The sequence below is a fragment of the Xiphophorus maculatus genome, chromosome 2 (assembly GCF_002775205.1).
Source record: "Xiphophorus maculatus strain JP 163 A chromosome 2, X_maculatus-5.0-male, whole genome shotgun sequence".
Classification (NCBI taxonomy): Eukaryota; Metazoa; Chordata; class Actinopteri; order Cyprinodontiformes; family Poeciliidae; genus Xiphophorus; species Xiphophorus maculatus.
This window is the reverse complement of record NC_036444.1, coordinates 20,467,177-20,484,853: the sequence shown is the minus strand read 5'-3', so window position 1 is coordinate 20,484,853 and position 17,677 is coordinate 20,467,177. Positions and strand designations below refer to the sequence as shown.

At 39.4% G+C, this 17,677-nt stretch overlaps 1 protein-coding gene across 2 annotated transcripts in view; it reads left to right on the top strand.

Annotated features, from left to right (window-relative positions):
• LOC102226299 (potassium voltage-gated channel subfamily D member 2-like) overlaps nucleotides 1-17,677 on the top strand; it is a 75,066-nt gene that overhangs the window by 28,034 nt on the left and 29,355 nt on the right. The gene's annotated exons all lie outside the window — the stretch shown is intronic.

The following is a 17,677-nucleotide window of genomic DNA, read 5'->3' as shown; positions in this document are numbered from 1 at the left end:
GCTGCACATAAGGTCCAGCTGGAAAATCTATTTACTTTTATAGACATTTAGTCTCGTTTACTTTTTTTTTTTTTTTTTTAGACACAAGAAATTGGCCATCACTCAGGAAACGATCTAAGATAGTTTGAAAAATAATCAAATAATAAATATATAAAATTAAAAAACTGAAGCAAAAAGAGAAATAAAACAGAAACAACCGTTAAGTTGCCTTGCTAACACTGGTCTTGAATTTAAAATGTTTGCGGATAGCTGCGGGTTTTAAATAATGCACACTAGCTTCCATGTGAACAGGGATCTGGGCTTCAGTGGTAACAATGGTGTTGCTGTGAATTACATCACATTACGGTATACCAACCCCATTTCCCCAGTTTGTCATAACGATGGACAAATTTCAAAATTCCAATTAAACAGTCAAAGTGACCTTTACGTACTACGGCAAAGTATCCCCTGCATGCATTATTCCCTCAAATTTACATTTTTAATCTCCGTTCCTGAGCACGATGTACATTTGCTCAGCTTAGAAGACGCCAACAGGTTTACATTTTTAAAATGTGCCTTTTAAAACTTTTAGAACAAGCAAGCAAGCATTAACAACTACATAAATTAATTCCTCAAATGTTGAATTAGAAAAAGGTTAAGAACGGATAATAAGGCTCCTAATAAAATAATAAAAATACTGAAAAAATGTCTGATTTATGCTGTTGTTTAACACGCGCTTTCATTAAGAAGGACTGTAAATATGGCTCATTTTTCTTTGAGGTCAAATTCCAACTTTGACAATTTTTTTTCTAAATATAACATGTTAAAGAAAAATATGTTGAAAAATTTAAATGTAAAACAAAATAAAGGAACTACAAAATTATCCCCTTTCTGCATCAAAGTATATATTTCAAATAGATTTCTACTGAATAAAACATATCAGTGCATGTGCTGCTGGCTGATTATACGCTGAAAATGGTGGGGGTTTCCAATTTTTATTCATTTAACCCTCTATGGCATGGCGTTGCCCTCAGGCAACAAACCACATAGCTGTACCTCACATTGCTCCTTTATTTTATTTTTTGGGGGGCATGATTTTTGTCCAAAAAAAAGTTTTTTTTATGAATATAGTTTTTGTTTGATTTGTATTTCATTTCTCATAATCAGTGTAGACAATCTTGGTGTTCTAGACCAATGTTACCCTGAGGCAACAAACCCAAATCTGGTTCCAGGAGGTGTCAGAGTCCGATTTTATGATTGACATGTAATTAGGGACCACCAAGCTCCCAAAGAATGCAGGAAAATATTTCTTCCCCACAAAAATAAAAAGTCATGCCATAGAGGGTTAAGGAATCAGAAAAAACCCAAAAAAATAGGAATTGTTAGCGTTTCACCAGTCGGTTGCAGATTAGAACTGATCATGGGAAAACTGGCCGATAATGAAATCTTTAACAAACAGCAATTCAAGCCAAATGAAACAAAATCCCAGCCATAAGATCAAACTCTGGAGTCCAACATCGTGAGATGAACAAGTAAACATTTGCTCAGCGTTTTCATGTCTTCCATATGTAAACAACGAGATGTGTCATTGATAAGTGGCCAAACTGAGACCATTATTTTCACCTAAAGTGAGCAGACATGACTGCAGTGAACAAGTGCATGTTTTCATGCGACGCTCCATCAATCACATAACGGGAGGGGGAAAAAAAAAGAGCAAAGTCAAGCGACATATCGTGGACTCAAGCTCTGATTGCGTCTCTTTGCTTGGTAAATGATGAATGACTTTAATATGTTGTAAAGTTTACCCCTTTAGTGGACATAAATCTGATTATCAAACCCCGTGAATTCATTGTTAAGCATTGGAAACCTACTGTGCTGCAGATGAGGACAAATACTGATTCTGGGATTAAAAGCTCCCAAACTGCTTATTGCGGTTTATCTTCAGAAAGGAGAATAATTGTCACCCTGAATGTGGCCATAAAAGGTTTTATATCGGATACAGCAAGGATACTCATCTGTCTTCTTTCAAACCATTTCCAAAGATAATCAGGATCTCTCACTTGGAACGAAGGATATTTTCATGCAGTGCTGCATCTGGCAATGGATTTCCAATTGCATCATTTAGTGCAACAAATACAGTGGTGGAGAAAGTACTCAATGTACTTAAGTAAAAGTACAAATAAATAGACAAACATATACTCTAGTAATAGAATAGAAATTTTTTAGTCAGTAGGAAAATTGCAACTTATTTAAGCCAACATGTTCAACTAATCATGGATCTTTTTAACTATAACACCTTAACCTATTTCTCTTTCATTGATTACAGTCTTGACAATACTCTTATTAAATTATTTTTCATTTAACTTTATATTATTGACAGATATATTTGAGTTCAGCCAAGTCATCTTGGATTTTGAAGTAGGAATGGTAAAACACGCACTTCTGGATATTTACAAACCAGGAAAATAGCCGTTTAATTTGTCTCAGCATAGAAAGCTACAAATCAGACACCAACCGATACCTTCGTGACGTGATTAAACTTTGCACAGGGGGCAACCTATGAGGGAAAACTGGACATGCAAAACAGGCACCGTCTGTATCAAACACTGCCATTGCAATAAAAAAATGAATAAAGCTTAAATAAAGCCTTAAAGCTTGTTTACACATTTTGTACCATCAGTTCAAGTAATAGCGATTGTAGCTATCCAGCACTCTTTTTGTTTTGCTTTGTCATAAGCTTAATACATTTTGTTTAGGTACACAACCGACAAGGCCCGTCTAGGTAAGAGTGTAAAGTTGAAAGGAAAAAGAAATACAAGCAGAATATGCTTTGCATTCTGTTGATTGGATATATTTGGTTCGAAACGTTGTTTGGTATTACTTCAAATACAATAGATCCTTAGAATCAAAGATGTATGCGTTAGCCTTCCTGCTCTGTCATACAACTTTAGCTTACATCTTGAGGATTTCTTTCTGGTGTGGCTCACTCCTGGTGTCCTAATCAAGGGTCACTCGACTGCTTAAGTCTCGCGTGGCCACAAGAGTATTTTTCTTTCTCTCCGAGGTATTTGCGGAAAAACCGTAAAAAGCAGATTATTATTTGTATTTTACCCCATCAGCCAATTGTCTGTAATCCCAGTGAAGGAGCTTAGGAGTTGGCCTAATCTTTACACAGTGGACAATGAAAAATGGAATCTGCCTCATTTTTTCTTCGACCAGCAGGCAAAGAAACACGAGTGAGTTGGGCAGATAAAAAGCTGTCCAGACGAGTAGCATTAATAAACCAAGACACCACAATCAATTTCAGCCCAAGCTTGGTGCCATTAACTTTCACTGGAAAACTCAGTTTTAAATCCATGGAAACGCTCAACGACAGACATCCCTGATGCATCTGCTTATTGCCATGATGCCATAGTGATCTTTTCCATCCTCTGGGAGGAGGGTCACAGGATCATCTCTGGATATTTATTATAGCGTCCGTCCAACTTCTAATGTGACATTCAATTACCTCAAAGTATCAGGTCGGTGGTGCATTAAAAGAAATCAATCGTGCATGGAATTTATTAAAGTAAATTTCCCCATAACTCTGTATACACATGTCGGTGACAGAAAACAAGCTACGCAGCCGTTGTTCCAACTCCCATCGTCTTCCCCAAGAAACGGCATCCATCAAAGTTAATGGGCTGTAATCATCACCACAAATACCGTGTCATACATCCCACTGCTCGCTCCGGAGTATTCAACTCCTAGTCAATGGGATGTAAAGAGTGACAAGCCTGAGGAACACAGTTCCCCATATCATTAACAGTGAGAAGTAAGAATTTGAACAAAATTCAAAAAGTTTTGCAGATTTAAAAAAGAAAAAAAAAAAGTCTTATGTTTGGGGGCCGCAGTGAAGAAACGTGTATTAGTCAACACCAATCAATTCAAGCAGCACTGTGTCTCAGACACCCTTCATTGCTGTCACTCTATGAAATAATTCTTATTAAAGCACCCCACTGTCTAACGACAGATCTGCTGTGTGGTGGATGGATTCATTCCACAAGAAGCCAATTCTACCAGCTTCAAATCACATCTCCCAGCATCCAGCATGTCTGCTTATCTCCAGGCTGTATGCTGCTGCTGGACTTCTGATTAGACATCACACAGGTGGAAACACACACACGCACACACCCAGAGTCCTGTATCTACCATGTCAGAGGACATTAAGTTGAGTTTTCTTCAACAGCTTTGCGCTAACCCGCAACTGTAAATCACAGGCCCTTGCAAAAGTCATACACCCTGAATATTTGAGCGTTTGACACTTTTTATTTCGCTTGGACTTTTTTATTTTATGACAGACCAACACAAAATAAGAGTTTGAGGCAATACTTCTGCTGTATTTGCAGCTTGAAGGTTGGTCGAGAGAAAGGCTATAAACATTATTTTTTGAGTCTTACCAAAAGTTCTCAAATAGGTTTAGGCCTAGACTTTTTCATAAATGAGTTTTCTTTGCTAACCCTTTAGTTGAAGCTGTGTTGAAGAAAAACTTCCCCACAACATGATGCAGGCACCATTATACTGCATTTCATTATGGAATTGGGAAGTTAAGGCAATGAAAATGCCCGATATAAAATCGGGCATTTTCAACATGTTGATTGTCTTGGCCCGATTATCTCAGCCTGTGGGGTTTTCCCTGACTGGGAGCGAGAACTCGACCTGTTGAATGTAACAGGTAGCCAATCAGAAAGCCCAGTGACGTAAGCACGGAGGGGAATCCCAAACAGCTGACATGGAGCAACCGAGAGTCCGGTGGACATCAGAGATGATATGTGGAAATGTTTATTACTATATGTAAAGGTCATTGTTATATGTGGTTATGTTTATTCAGTTAAAACTAAACTACAAAAAAACATAACTCACCTCCAAATCATAGTGGAGCAAATAGAGCGGCTGCTCCCTCCTCTTTTATCAAACGCCTTTTCTTTTTACGCCTTTTATCACTTAAAATGAGACCACAAACTATCACTATTGCTTCTACATCGTCATCCGTGTTTGATTATTCTAAATTCACGCATCTTCTTCTGGAATCGGGATGTTCCTGAGTGGAATCGGTTCGTGTTGTGGTGTGTTGCTCCTGCCGTGTAGCTGGACACACAAACCGACCGAACCTGTTGGACTTTTATTGGCTTCTGTGTGATCACAGGTTTGGAAAATCGGTCGACAATCCTTAAATCGTGCCGTGTGAACCAGACTTAAGACTCACAAGCTCTACTCCTCTCCTCTCTACTACTGCTCTAACGCTCTCTGACTCTGGTCGCTATGGTAACGTTTACACCTTCAAAATAAGATATAGGTGCGCCACAAAAACGAACATTTTACTTTCATGAAAATTTAAACTCATAACGACAAATTAATGGGAGCCCTGAGCTTGTTTCTCTGCAACGAGACGGTCCCATCAGGGAGTGATGAGAGACGAAGACACCAGAAGTGTTGCTTATTCACAGCGAGCTTGGTCTCTACATGGCGAAGCAGTTTGAAGCTTCATTGCCTCATTAGCGAACCGGTCACCATATCATGCAGAGCAGGCTTGGAATGTGGGAATCACCTACCGGGATAAATCCATTCTCCTGTCTCTTCTCTGGGCCTTTTCCCTTCCCAAAGAAACTTTCCAAAGAATCTGATCCGTTTCTTACTCATTTTGCTGCTTGCGGGCTCAATGTTGGCGCACAAGACGTAACCGGTTAAAGGATTTTCAAGATAAAATATTCTCCAGACTCAAATAATACATAAAACAGAAATATTTAATTATTTCTTGTGCAGCCCGGTACCAATTGGTCCATGAACCGGTACCGGTCCGTGGCCCAGGACCACTGGTCTACATGACTTGTGGCAAATTACAAACGAGACATCCTTTGGCTTTTGATTTCAGCTAAAGCTATATTCTTTCCTTCTGCATCTTTTCAAAGAACACTAAAACTAGGAGATATTTTAAATATCCAGAATAAATAAAACAAAACAACCAAAAATAAGTAAAATAGATTATGAAGTCTCTGTAAACAAGCTTGCCCTTCAAAATACATTAATCGCTAGACTTAGACGGGGAAAACAGGCAATACTGCCAGTTCGGACTTTTGTGGAAAACAAAAAATAAGTATAACTTTACTAGTGGGTAGTAAGTGTCAAATGTTTGCAGCATTTTTCAAAATGCTGCCTTTTCAATGAGATTAAAGGGCAGTATCTCTGTTAACTTAACACCTCAGTGATTGTGAACTGCCACCAAGACACAAACCACCCATTAGTTTTTGTTTTCTTTAAATTTTTTCCAAGCTGGGAAATCTGCATCGGATGATTATGTTTTAGATGCAGATACATGTGCAACACAGGGGAAGAACCCGGATTGTGACAGAGGACTTGGCCTTAAAGCCAACTGGTAGACTTCTTAAATCTCATCAAGTAGCCTAGGGTCTCCCAATTAAAAGTACCCTGGCTTAAAATGATGAAACAGAAATAGTATACAAAATATATTTCATTTATGCATTCTTTTACAATATTAAAAATAGACATTATTCTAGTTTAAAACCCAATAGAGCACAGCAACTCAGGACACTAGAAGCAATTTGAGACTTAAACAAAAACTGCAAACCAAATTAGTAACCACACAAATTAAGGACACAAAATAATGTTAAACACACAAAAAAAACAAGTCTCACGTTGCGTCAGCCCAATATGACGCTGCGCCCAATCCGCTAATTCATAAAACAAAACAAAATATGAACTAGCAGTTTGGTTCTGTGGAGCCTGTGCTACAACTCCAGCTCTTTAGCTCAACCTATTATTTTAACCCAAAGCATAAAAAAAGCACCCAGGTGAGGGCACAATATGCAACATCAGCAATACCAAAAATAAAGGTAAGGCGTCTGCTGACAATAATAAAACCACTCAAGGCAAGATGAAAAACTGTTACCTCAATCAGCCACACAACAGCGTACTTTCAGATGCTGCAGCAAAGAACCACTGAAATGCATTCCAAAAAGCAATTAGAAAGCACGTCAGAAGATAGTAGCAACAATATAAAAAGCGACCTAACATTGCACAGAACCAACCAAAGATGACAAAAATCCATTTATCCTACCATCAGCACAAATGTGCAGGATCCAAATCTTGGCGCAGCCCGACGAGCACAGCGCTCATCCAACAGACCCAACTGCACACCACAATGGACTCGACTCTCTAAACTTGGCGGGCACACCTGGTGCCTATATACGCACTAATGAGCCCGACAATGCTGCAAACGGAAGTGAAGGTGGGGAAACGGGGCGTGACGCATTCAAGGGCCAGAAACGGGTGGGAATTTACAGCCCCTTTATATAAACGCCGTTATAGATCACCCGGTTACACATGTTTGTTGTATTGTCGTGCGTGGTTGCTACTGTTCCACAACATAGCGGCTCCATGGGTGAAATGCCAAATGCCAAAGTTCGCTCCTCTTTATCGACTCGACGCACAAGACGCGACAAACGACAGCGACAGGCCAAAGTCATCGCTACCTGGGGTGAAACAAACTCACGAGACACAATGGCGACAAAAGTTGAACATTTTTCAACTTTCTTGCATGTCTACGTGTACAAGCTCGAAATTTCACATGCACGAATGACTTCGGTCGCTTGGCAGGAGGAGGGTAAGCGACTGTCGTTTCACCGCAAAATTTTCATAGGTAATGAACGGAGAGGGAGTGATGTCGCCTCTTATGTGTTGGTGTCTTTGCGCTAATGAAACAACTAGGGGAAGTGTCTGTCGATGCACCGGCTTTTTGTCATTCTGTCTCTTTGGTAGAAAGAGGGATAGGTATGACAAAAACAAACAATCATGCAACTCGAAATGATCAAAGTCTTTTTAATTTATGATGTGATTAATTGATTTATTGCTTATCTTGGATATAATTTTAGAGTCTGGCTATACTTTAGGCCTCTCCACAACTGTGTTTGACCTTTCTGATGTGTTCCTTTTGGTGGATGATACATGTTTACAAATGTCCTCTAACAAACCTGTGAGTCCTTCTAAGATCATCTGCATTTATACTGATACTAAACTTTGTCTTCCTAAGCTAGTGACTTATAAGCATAATGACTTAAAAGAAGCTGAAGTCATATGCACCCAATTATTCGTAAAACATGTATTTTCCTTAACCTTGACACACTACCTTTTGTTGGCTGTTTAAATAAAATCCCAATAAAATACATTGAAGTTTGAGGTTGCAATGTGACAAAATTGGAAAAAAGTAACCGTAAAAGTAACCCAGCCTTAATTCAAAGTCAAGAAATGCGTCCTGTTTCTATCATACCTCACAGTTTCTTAATTAGACCTGAAGAAAAAAAAAGAAATTATGGCGACATTAAACTCATCTTTTCAAACCTAACGCCTCCTAAAAGAGCAAAAATATCACTGTTCCAGCCTCTCTGCCGCAGTATATCTATCTGTCTACCTTTACCTTTGTTCCGCAAGGAGCTTTGCTGTTTCTCTTATCGTCCCATTCAAGCACAGACTCCTCCGACTGCATGACGACCACTCTAGCACTGAGCCAGAGCGATTCCTAAGTAGTGCAGCTGTGCAGTAGCTAGCTGGCTAGCAATTAATTTGTCATGAATGGAGATTAAAGGTAATTATGCAGCCTACGTGATGGGTACTGGGCTAAATGTGGAGCTAAATTATGTCTTGATCACATAAATATCATGGTGGGCCGAAGGTGCTTTGTTTAATGGAACCGATTCCAGAACGCCTTCTACATTAACTCAGCTGCACGTTTTCTCAGGTTTCGTCTTAGGCATCTCTTTGGTGGTAGTGATATTGTTCTGTGACGCTGGAGCATTTTTTTTTTTTTTTTTGAGTTCTGGAGGGAAATTGTATTGAGTTTTCCTCTTATGTATTCTTGTCCACCTGTCTTGCTATGAACGGCTAGTAACAAGCATGGCAGATTCGGGTTACATGGATCAATGTGTATTGACTTCATTACAGTGTAGATGAGAGTTTTAAACAAAACACCACTCTTGAAATGTAGATGCACACCGCCCAAAAGAAATCTATTGTTTTTGTAAGCAGCCCCTGATAGTGTTGCGCTCAGAGTGGTTTGTCTGCATTACCCAGAAACATGACTAAAGAAAGCCTTTCTGCATGCAGATTAGGAAGGCGAATGCCCTAAAGTCTAATATGTTTCTTGAAGAGTGGGAATACTTGATCAGATCCTGAGCAAGACATTTATAAACAATTGGCCAATAGGGGATGGATGTTTATGTCACTGTGCCGAGCTTTCCATTAGTTGAGCAAAGCCAGGTGGCGACGCTTGGGCCTGATTCTTAAGAGAGAGAAAGTTCCAGGGCAATTTGACCATTTTCAATTTTGTCTCCCTTTCAATGATGTGTAGATGTGTAGCTTTTACACATCTCTTTGCAAATCCGTCTTTTTCTCGTTGTAATTCAGTATTTTTGATCATTTGTGGCTACATACTATTAAAGTAATGGTAAAATCTCACAAAACATTTTAAAATAATTATTTTCTAAAGACTTTTCTGTTCCCTGTTTTCTCTGATTCTAATTAACAAAGCTAATAAATTTAGCACACAGATTATGACCAAAGCAATTGTGTGATCTACTGCTTGTTAATATTATTTATTAATGAGCACAAATCATCCTTTTCCCAAACAGGGGTGGGAAATAAATGACAGCAATTTGGGAATGAATTGAATTACTGTCAGTGTTTCAAATGGAAGTGGGACACAGGTTTATTTCGAGCCCTAAAAAGTAGAGTAGAGAATAACCAGAACTGTGAAGGTATAAAATAGAAACAGGACAAAATGACCAAAACCAAAACAGAAGTTGATGAGAGTTGTCGTTCTTAACATACCAGTTAACACGCAGTTTTTGGCTGCTTGATTTTCCAACCACAAATACATCCAAAAACAAAAAAGGTACAGAGGAGGAAGGAAAACTTTACAATCTTATCAAATGAGGTGCTATTGAAGTGTTAATATAAACACTGTAGATATGGTGCCATTTTTATAGAAAGATTACTACATGTGATCTTGAGATGAGTTGAGCTTTGTTACGTGGCTTAAAATTCTTCTCTAAGTAGTTAGAAGATGTGTATAATGTGGATAAACGAGTAGACATGGTCAGAAACAACACTCAGGTCAAATGGGGCATTTAGCGGATTGATATGAAGTATTGTGGGCTAGGAAGTGGTGTTCTACATACCGTGGTTGTAACTAGTGGTAATTTGAGCTTCTGTTGCCTTTTTATCATCTTAATCCTTCCAGATCATTCTCCTGACCTCCGACTGAAACAAAGCATTTTTGTCCTCACTTCCTCATGCTGGATGTTCTTTTCTTTTGCCAAGCACTCTCTGTAGACTCCAGAGATGGTTGCGAGTGAAAATCTCAGATCAGCAGTTCCTGGAACACTTATATCAGCCACCTACTGCCAAGTCATGTTCAAATGCTCCTAAATCCCCCTTCTCCCCAATCTGATGCTCACTCCGAACATCAGCTAGTTGTCTTCATCACATCTAGATGGCTTAGTGCATTGGGGCTGCTGGCACTTGATTGGCAGATTTTCTGTTTGTGTTTAGCAATTGAATAGATTTATCTAATAAAGTAGCTGTTTAGTCTGTACTTCATTGAAAACACCAGCATTTTGATTGGTACTTTGAGGCAAAATAGCAATTTGGGTGGATTTCACATGGAACTAGTCACTCTGGAATACAGATTCTTGTAATATTACAGCGCAAACAGTCCCAACAGCCTGGAACAAACCGAGTCCACACAGACAGACACGTGCAGAGACTATTCTGGTACAGCTCCAGTACCAATGTCCCTGATGTATTTGTGCGTTTGATTGGATATTTAGCTCTATCTTCCCCACAAGACAATTTGTGGACCTCAACAGATGGAGAGGTCCAATTAGAAATTGGAAAGATGGGAGACAAATGTTCCAACTCCTTGTTCCTCCCTAAGGACACACAGCCAATCTTAGAGTACATGAGCAAAATAAAGGGAAGCTTAACCAAATGACAAAAAAAAAAAAAAAAACTGATGTCATTTCTTAATGTTGTGTACTCCACAAAAAAACGGCACCAAATTTGATAAATTTTGCTCTCTCCACATCTACATTATGTATAAATATTTCCTTCTGTTGTCTGAGTCTTCAAGGGCAGACGTCCCACAAAGCAATTGCCTCGCCATCAGCCAGGACCAAAAAAGGGGAGAAGAAATGAAAAAGTGCTTAAATATAGCAACCCCGTGGGATAGTGGAAGGAAGGCTGCACTATGGTGTGATTAAAATGAATAACCTTCAGTCAGTCACGATTGTTGACGGTACATTCATATGTGCGGTCAGTGATTAGTAGTGGGGGGGGGTCCTCGAGTGTGCCTGTCCTCAAACTTGTATCATCGTTATTCATCGGGAGTCCTGTCCTCAGCAGTGACAAAGATGTTGGAGTTATACATAATGGCAGTTTTGTCATTATGCACATTGACCCTGGGTCACTTTAATTCAGGCTTCAGCTTCTGCTGTGAAAGCGGACAGTAATAATACCTCTGATGGCTGATAGATTGTGTTCATGTAAGACCAAGTTTCATTGGGAGAATGACCTTTAGGTTTCCTTATTGTTGTTGTTGTTTTTCTGGCCTCGAGTTATTATTTTTCGTGTCACTTTTTTCGATGTCTGTCAGCGGAAGCGTTGCGGAGTAAAGAGTGGGGAAAAAATAACGACGTCTCTGTACACAAGAAAAAGGCCGTGCTGCAGGTGGAGTGGCTGCAGCTCTGCCCCTGGGGCCAGTCAACAGCTGTTAAAGGAGATACAGCTCACTCCCATTACCTCTTCTCAGATTCTCACTGGCTCCCGATGCTCGCTGTCATCTGGGATCGCTTCTGTTGCCTCTCTGGCTGCCGTCCACGCTCTCTGAGAGAGCGCTGATTACATTTTTACACATTGCCACTCCTTCTGTCTCGTTCCAAGTGCTGATATTCTCCCCTAGTTTTACTGTGAGGATCTTATATGTGTAAAATGATGTTTTTGTGGTTTAATGTTTGATGCTTGCTCCATGAGCACTACGTGGAACTCAAGGAAGGGCAGCTGTTGGTGTGATTGTGTGACTGACATGTGTATTCACACCCCTTCACATCTCCTCCCCCATTTTGTCACAGTGCAGACACAAAATTCAATGTCTTTTTGTGTTATTATTTTATGTGGCTGGGCAAAAAAAAAAAGCAGGCTATAATTGTGACTTTCAAGAAAAATATATTTTCATGATTTCTTTTCAAATTACATTCTGAAAAGTGTGGCACGCATTTGTGTCCAACCAACTGAGTCATATTTAACTATTATAGCATGTGAATGCTGCCCCAGTTCAACTTCCATGTTCCTGCTAATACAAAAAACACACAACACAGTGTGTGTGGTTTTCTTCCATTCAGAGCGCGCCATAAAAGTTAGCTTAGTCTCAGACTGACCTTTAGTAAGAAGAAGAAGTTGGTAGTTAATTGTGTCGGGAGCCAATTTCTTCTCCTTTAATAATCTGAATTTTTTGGCAGATTCTAAAAAGAAAAACTTGCAACAGAAAGCAAATTGCTGAGTTCAGGACAGGATAATAGTTTAGACGTTCCAACTCACTAGAAAATTGGCAGTAGTTGGTAAAAAAGCAGCAATCATGAACAGTTGTTTCTCTTGCATAACATCCGTACTGTGCTTCTTTTTCTGACCTGGAACACGTTCAGACCGTTGAGGATTTTTTTTTCTTCTTCTCTTCAAGAACTGACAGATTCACCTTTCTGATCGGAAACCAAAGACCCGATCTTATTTTTCTCTCATAATACTTGTCCGTGTTGAAACGCATAAAGACGTAAGCGGCGTTAGGGAAAAGGGAATCCTGAGGACAAAAACATTACACACTGCTAAGACGAGCCGATTGGGTTCATAGACTTTGTTCTGATGGCTCTCGGCTTTGACGAAACTCTTGCAAACGTGGATCACAAAAACTCCTTCGGATTTTTTTTTTTTTTTTTGGCCTCTGGCTTCTGGCTGTCTTGGTAAATGCAGTAAAAATATCACATCGTTACCCACGTTGGTCATTTTAGTCCACTGGAGTGAAAATATGCTTTTGTCTCTGTGAATCGTTGCTCACAATGACCTTTCCTCAGATTTATCAGTACAAGTCCCAGTTTGAAAGGGCCTATAAAAATAACACGGCTCTGAATGTTAAAGAAACAAGGAAGAGCCAGTTCTCATTCATTTTCTGTGTCAAGAAGGAATGTGATGTTTTGTTGTTGTTGTTCTGAAGGAGTTAAAGAAATATTAACTATAGTTTCCTCTGTAAAGATTTAGAGAATTTACCCAACATTTTCTACGAGATGATCATTTTAATCAGGAGGAAACCTTTCCATTAAAAAAATGCTCCTTATTGGCAATCCTTCTAGATCTGGCCTTTAGTGTTTGATATTGTATAACGACACTATCTTACCAGCATCTTCACAAAGTCTTTTGAGGAGTTGATTTGCACAAAAATGTATTGATCTCTGAGTTACAGGACATCTAGACTCCTCTTCCTGATATCCTATCATTCAAAGAAGCATTGTGTTGCAATTACTGCCTTAAAATATATCCATGCAAAAATTTTTTTTTTTTAAATGAAGAAGTCTGCAATGTCATTACACTATCATCTAGCCCGGAGGTATCAAACTCCAGTCCTTGAGGGCCGCTGTCCTGCAACTTTTAGATGTGCCTCTGCTGCACCACACCTGAATAGAATAATTAGGTTGTTAGCAGGACTCTGGAGAACTGATCTACACAAGGAGGAGGAAATTAAGTCATTTTATTCCAGCATTTTGTACCTGTGGCACATCTAAAAACTGCAGGACAGCGGCCCTTGAAGACTGGAGTTTGACACCCCTGATTCTAGACTGTCCCAAATTGTTAAAAAATCATATTAGTGGATGTAAACTTATGTATTTGAAGAAAGTAATAAAAATAAATAAATCTGAGTCATACTGACAAGCCTGAAAGAAAAACATGTTTAGTCTGATTTAATGCCAGTCAGTGACAAAAAATAGTTATGTCTTTTAACATGGTGTGTAAAATAATTGGTTAAGTATCTCCTCTTCACTGTAAAATGACATTTAAGCTCATCTACACTCTTCAGATTTTGAGCAGTTTTTAATGACTGTATTTAAAGTAACTGGTGCTACTTAAGGAGCCCTTGATGTACCCTGTTACCAAATTATTACTGTATTTCAACTGAACATGACTGAGCGGTTTAGTATCTAAGGCCAAATCAGAAAACAGACGGAAACAAAACACAGAGTTAAAAATAGCAGCGTGAAGCTTAAAGTCCTGTGCTCCACATAACTGCACTAAATGAGAGAAACGTCTGCTTCTCAGGCTCTCTGAATATCTCTTGTGAATATAGTTTCATCAAAATACTGTGAGACTGTCTCTGGAATATAATAACTGTCATGTCAAAAAAATTTGCTTGACAGTTTCACGAACTGTCTTCACTATTTTATGTCTTTTTTTTTTTTTTACAGTTGATATAAGAGATAAAACTGTAGACTTTCTGTCTTTGTCTTCCGCAGTAGGAAATTAAGGCATCGTATAGCTGTGAAGGTCAAGACATCATCTTCAGAACTGCTAAATGGTGATGGGCATTTTCAATTATTTTCTGACATTTAGGTTTAATTGTTTGAACAGTTGATAAATGGAGGGGTTATTGCGCTTAGTGTTTGATCATCCATCCTGTTAAACCTATTTGCCTCAGGTTGGGCGGGAAGAAAAATAAAAGATCAAATCTTTTCTGATTCTCAAGTCTAGAAAAAAAGTATAAATAAATCAAAAACTTGAAAGCCTCTTTCCTTAATCCCTCACTGACTGGAAAATTCCCGCTGCTTTAAAACTTTTATTCCCAGGCTTTATCTGAAAAGTTTAACGTCTCCGAGGCTGAGCGTAGATAACCCGGATGACAACACGGTGACATAATCTGGAGCTGTATTTTATAAAAGCTCCTCAAGATCCACTGGAGACATTGTGTAACTGTCTTTACGAGTTACTTGTAAGGAAGTGCTTCACTTCATGAGTAAAATTCCCCTCATCCATAAAGCCAGTGGAGTGAGAGCAATGATTAAACCAAGGCCTACATGTCTAACATCCACTGCATGTTTTAAAACCTTGTAAATTTGTTTTTATGGTAGGTGAAATATTACACAAACTGTCTGCTTTAAATCTGGTCAGGTTGTAACCTGCTGCTGCTAAAAAAAAAAAAAAAAAGGCTGATTTCCAGATACTTCAAATCGCGAATGCACACACTGCAAACTCTGAGTTAAGGGGCCATTTGGTTGAGGAAGCTGATATCCAGCGGCTGCTCCGTGTGGAATCGCACATCAAAGTTAATCTTGCACCGTCTGCTCGGGCGCTGCAGAGCACTAATCTGCTGTCAGTGTGATGAGGCTCCTGGACCAGTTCCCCTTTCCAGCACAGAGCCACTAATCCCAAAGACCTCTCCTGCCTCTTTTTTTCCCTCTTTTTCCAGACAACAGCAGTCGCAGGTCTGACCTTGAATACCCATCTGCTCAAGAATAGCTAAGCATAAGCTTTATTTTTTCTTTTTTTGCATTTTCTGTTACTTTTTTTTAACTTGGCTGATGTCCCTAAATAGTTAAAAGGACCATTAAACCATATTATTGATCTGTACAATGTTAACTCTTGTGGTTGATAACATAAGCATTGTTGCTGACTACTTATAGAACCATTGAACCCAGAAAGACTCTTGCCTCTTTCAGCAGGATAATTCTCCCTGCCACCATGCAAAGATGGATCTGGAATGGTTAGAACATAAGTCAAGTCAACGAAGAATCATCTTCTTTGTTATGTTCACGTCAACGTTGAGATTATTGTTACAAACTATGATCTGAAATGGTCTACCAGCGTCTTGTCCTGATAACTGCAGAGTCATCCGAGTATTTCTGCATGACTCTGACTCGTGCTGAAAGTGTACAAAGTGAAAAACAGTGGTGAGAGTACAGCGCCTTGTGGGACTCCTTTGCTCCCACCACCTCTGTCTCATTAACTGTGTATAAATTACAATTCTACACGCATTTTCTTGTAATTAATCAATTCTGTGAATTAAAGCTTTCCCCTCTAACCTCGCTGCAGGCTTTGAGGCATTAAATGTAATGCAAGTTACTGCAAAATCAAAGTTTTCTGTGTTCAACTAAATGCCACCGTTCACTCTTCATCTGCATGCCGATTAACTGACTCGTCCTGACGGTGAATACATAATGAGCTCATTAGCATAATCGCTTGAATGTTCCGATGATTTTAATTTATTCTCATTTTACTTTTTTAATCCATAGCTTTGGCGCCTCGCCGTGCCTCCAGCCACTCTTTAATGTGTCTTTATTCAACCCATTCAGCCACAAAGCAGAGTGATTTTATTATCAGAGCTCTATGACTGTGCTGAAGGAATGTATTTTCAGACCCTGACGCTATGAGACAAAGATGGGCCAACACCTAAACAGTGGAGTTCATTCTTCCTGGTTTTTTTTTGTATTTTCCTTTTGACTTTCCGTTTCAAACTAATTGCTCTCACATTAGCACGTTCTCAAGGTAACATGTAGTTTAATGGGAACATGCAGGCACTTGTAACAACACAGCAGCAATTCATCCTGTAATTAAAATAAAGCGCCACAAGGAATTGCTTGCAATTATGACGACAAGGAGCTGAAGTAAAGGTGACTTGGCATATAATAGTAAGGTAATAGGCTTTTTTTGAGGGGGGGTGGGTATTATATTATTTTTGCATAGGACAGCAGTTGTTTCCCAAGAGTCAGCGGGTGTAGCCTGAGAGACCGGAGAGCAGAAGAAGAGAAGAAAAATGTCAAAGCAGGGCTGTGCTAGCGCTGCATGATAATAGAAAAAGAGACGGGGAAGAAAAGGAGAGGGAAAAGAGAATGAAGCGTTTCATCTCCAGCTCATAGTTGGGAGGCAGGCAGGTCCGGGCAGACGAAGGGTGAGTCAAAGTCAGGATCGGAAGAGCGCCGGAGAGGAAAGACTTTTTATCATTCCTGACTCTTAAGAAGATCTCCCAAATGAGGGAGGTTGCGCATGCTAATGTCAAAGCCGTGTTGATAACTAGCCGCCTAGGTTTTTTTTTTTTTTATGGTTAGGGTTAAGCTGGGATTTGGAAGGGTTGAGGGAATACATGTTTGATATGTAAGCGAGAGCTGAGGTGCCTTTGCAGAAACTATACGTGGAGGATTACTCTACGGGGTTTATCTGCGTCTGCGTGGCTAAAGGAGAGTCATTTTGCTGGTCTTTATTGAGTCTGTGTGGCTCATAAGACTCTGCAGTGAACGTTAAGCTAGAAGATCAAAGCCTCATTGGCAGCACTGCGCCATAAAGTCGTCATTTACTTTTTATTTATAATGCACTACCATTGCAAGGTGCGTGCTTCTTGTCTCTGTCTTTGAAGCTCTTGCGGGCTAACCTGCAGCTCTAGGCACTGACTGGATTGCTGAAGATGCATCCAAAGAAAAGAAAAGAAAATTCAGTGGGCTTCATAAGTAGTGAACATATCTTAAACAATGTATTTATTAAGCTAAGTTATCTGGAATAAAGTGGGATTACACAGGAAATCAATACTAAACATGCTTACTAATTTATGTTCTTGAGAAGT